This window comes from Nelumbo nucifera, chromosome 1, assembly GCF_055504915.1.
Source record: "Nelumbo nucifera cultivar China Antique chromosome 1, China Antique-T2T, whole genome shotgun sequence".
Taxonomy (NCBI): domain Eukaryota; kingdom Viridiplantae; phylum Streptophyta; class Magnoliopsida; order Proteales; family Nelumbonaceae; genus Nelumbo; species Nelumbo nucifera.
In genome coordinates, this window is record NC_142649.1 from 17,968,850 (window position 1) to 17,973,173 (window position 4,324).

Genomic DNA, 4,324 nt, shown 5'->3' on the forward strand with positions numbered 1-4,324 from the left:
CCATTGCCTTATTTATATGAGAAATAAAAAAATATGGGTAAATGCACTTACGTGGATAAATATTTTTCAGAAAAACTTACCCAAATAACTGTATTTTCCCGGATAAAAAACTTACCAAAAAATGGCCTTAACGTCCAAATGAAGAGAATTGAGAAATGGCTGTTGATAAATTTAGTGATAGAAGTCAGAAGTCAAGCAAATTATGAATTACATGTGGCCAAAATAGAAGAAGGAAGAGAAGAGAAGAAACTTTGGATGGTTTGAAACCTTCTCCTGTGTTTTAAAGCCCTTTGAAATCTGATCGCAGAGTTAGACAATATGGCATGGAAGTCGCATAATGACTTCCAAAATTTTAACAAGTGGGAAAGAGAGATATATCCACCATTAATGGGGAGAGACAAACTGCTCTGCAGACTTTATGGGATAGTGTAATAAAAATAATACCTATGTAATTTGAGTTCCTTTCTGTCTTCTGTCGTTTTATTGTATGTATGGTCGTAATTTAGCTTATCTTTTGATTTCAGTAGGCTGGGCCTCTGCCTAAACCCACCTTACCTACCTAACAATTACCAACACCATAAACAAGTCTAGAAATCATTCTCTTTCCCCCAAGATGAGTTCAAATAGTTTAAGGCAATGGGTGAAATTAAGAGAGATAGGATGAAACAAAGGGAGAATTATCAGTTAGGAGTGGGTATGGTCCTAATTCCTGACCTGTCATTTTCGTATAAATGGCCACTCTATCTCAGGTTCGAACCCGTGTTATCACACATTCTAGACTGAGATTTTATCATTAGACCAAGTAATGGCTCCTAAACCTTGATATGATATGACATATATATATATATTTTCTTATTGAAAAATGACATTCAAATTGAATCCAAAATGCGGTCGAATTTGAAGATGTTGGACTTGAATTTGAATCTTAATAGACTTGGATCATATTCGGGTTTAATCCAATTTTGCTTTAATTTTTTAAAATACAGAAAAAATTAAAAGTTAACTACTTTTCAACTTTTATATATAATAAATTAATATAACTATAACATACTAAATTTATTATATATAATTTCATATAATATAATAAATAAAATAATGTTTTTTATAATTACAAATATAATTATATAAAATTTTATATATTAAAATTAATAAATATTATAATATAATAACATTCAGATTTTAATTGGATCAGATGGAGTCAAATCCACATCTGATCTGATTATTAATTGGATGTAAATTACAAAATCCAAATATAATTCTATTATGTAAATATATTATCCAAATTTGCATTAATTTGATTAGATATCGGACTTTTGGATCCATTGACATCCCCATTGATTAGCTTGCCTTTTACATGTTTGTCCTTTGGTTAAAGAGAAATTCAAAAAGCATGTTTGCCAATAAAAAAAAGAAGAAGAGGAAGTAGAAGTATCTATACAAAATGCAATAGAAGAAGTACCATGCTATTGAAATTGTTTTAGTTTGGTATTGGAAAAGCTAACTAATTGGAATTCATTGATTACTGGTGAAGTGTATATGTGAGAAAGTATCACCAACCCAAATTAAAAAAAAAAAAAAGAAAATGAGGAGGAAGAAAGAAAAATGTTACCTAACATATTAGAATGCTGATTGCAAGGCAGTCAATCAAATCAATATAGAGCAGAGATGAACAAAGAGGAAGAAGGCAGCATCAAAGCAAAACTTGAATACTAAATTGCTCACGTTTGAAGACAATATGAAAAGGCTTTATTTGGAGCCATATATAAGAAGTTTTTCTTTTAATTAATCTTTTCTTATGAAGACATCAAAACACTTGATTGGCTTTGAATCTAAATGAATTTTTATGTAGTCTAATTGAAGGATCTAGTAGGCACAAGTTTGTAATGAAGAGTTTGGGTCAAGACATAGGCACAGTATATGCAAAGATTAAAATTTTGATAAAATACGCCCCATATGTTTCGGGACTTTTCTTTTCTAAACCAATTTTTGAAAAATAAACTAAAAATTTATAAAAGCACAAGGTTTTTAGTACTGATCCACAGAGGTATATGATACTTTGAACCTTGAGTATATATTGAAATTTGATTATAAGGGTATTTTTTTTCATTAAATGTATCGTTAAAGTGATATTACATTATGTGCATATTTTTTATTATTTATTCAAGCTAGTTAAACGCCATTAGGCACCACTAGGCGCCCCATAGAGGAAAGATAAAAGACAAGCGGTACTATTGCAAGAAAGACTAAAATAATATTTCTTGCAATGTTAGCTTCCACATAAATCAAGGTGTTTAAAGTAGGCATTTTTTTTTTTTATAATGCCCCAACCAAACAGAAAAAGAAGATGAAACTACCATGTCTATTTGGCGCTGATTTGGAGTGTTTATAAATTTACATGCCGATGATACTAAACATCTAGTAAATCAGAAAATCAAACAATGAACTTAGGCCCTGTTCACTTTTCGGTAAGTTATTTACCCGGGGGTAAATACAGTTATCTGGGTAAGTTTTTCTTGGAAAACACTTATCTGGGTAAGCGGATTTATCCATGCTCTTTTATTTCTCATGTAAATAAGGCAATGACCATTTTAGCTATAAAAATCCATTATTAAAAGGGGCATTTTTGTTCCATTAAAGTGTTGTCAACTTTCCCCCTAGGTGAGAAAGTTATTTACCCACCTAAGAGATGGGTATCATTTACCCAGGAAAGTAATACCCAGGAAAATGAATTTTCCCTTGTCCCAACATAAATCTGGAAAAAGAACAAGGGATTCTTGGTCAATGGAAACCAAAATCCCATTGACCAACTTTCCCCCCTCTCAAAATCTGAAAGAAGAACGCCCCCTAATGGCATATCTTTGTAGCAGGAAATTATTCAATAAATACTAGAAGCAAATTAAGCCAAATGATCCTACTGCAGTGATAGACTTTGATGGGGAGAAGCTTGAGTTCATTAACCTTCCAATAATTTCTTTTTTTAATAAGAACCTTGAAACATTAGATGGACTACATAATTTTCATGGCGAATCTGAATCAAATGCCTCAGATTATTTACTAGAATCTAATCCTGGAGAGAATCTGATAAATCTTAGAATGCTACACAAACAGTTAAATAATGGACTAATTATTAATATCCCCACGTAGAAATCAATCCTAGTCGGATATAAAGCTTTGTTGAGTGGTTGAGAAAGGAGAAATTGGAGCTTTGGGCTTTGGGGAAAATGGTGCAAGCTTGGTAATCAAAGTGTCGTTTCATATGGTTTTCCTAGACCAAACCAGAGGTTTTCAACGGGATGAATCCCATTGGCCATTGTCATCTCTTCGTCAGAATAAGCCACTCAAAGTCACTCATTTGGGAATTGAAGTGGCCTCTTTGGCTCCACCAATCACTCTTCTCCTTTTTTTTCTGCAAAGAACTTGGTTCATATTTGATGCATTTACTTTTCCGAAACATCGAACTCTCCAGAAATCAGAGTGGAGTAGTGGACCAGATTTTTCTCTTTTCCAAACCTTTGTCAATTGCAATGATTAAAGAAAGGTTATTACCCAATATTGGTTCCATCTATCTGGGGTTCTAAGGAGGGGTAGACTGGGTGCGGTTTGTCAATTGCCAATTGTAATGATTTATGGGCTCGATTCAAAGGCCTAAGTCCAAATCTTTGGATCCCAATGTCTCAGTTTTGGGGCCCATCCACTCTATCTGTCATTACCTATTATCAATCCAAAACTAGAAGCCCATATATAGGTCCATGATGGACTATGGCAATGGCCAATGGGTCTGCTTGTATCTGAATTCAGAAGGCCAATCTTATCTGGTTTAGTAGGCTCTTAGCCTCCAATTTTGTATCTTCCCAAATCCCAATCCTAACCTCACGAACAAACCGTTTGGACCAGGTCTTGTTTTGCCTTCCTCTTGATGAGATTTGTCCTTCTCGAAATAAAATATTGTCTCAAAGATTAAAATTCCACCCTGAAAGCTCCAATCTCCTTTCAGAGCATTCCAACCCTTGATAACTAGCAGCCGACCTTGACCACCCACTCACCCAAGAGATAAAAGGCCATTACCACCTTGGCTTAAGACCTAAACAGGATTAAAAAGGAGGAAATCCTCCTTTTCACGGTAGATATTATCATACGGAAACCGTGCCATCGGTGTTGTCATAAAATTTGTATTTTCTTTTTGAAATATCATGAACATGATAGTGTCATCCACCGTGAGAAGGAGGATTTCCTCCATTTAGTAGGAGCTCATGAAAAGTAATACCATAAAGCAGTTATTTTGATGGATTAATTCCTGTGATCTTCACGCAGGCTATACGATACC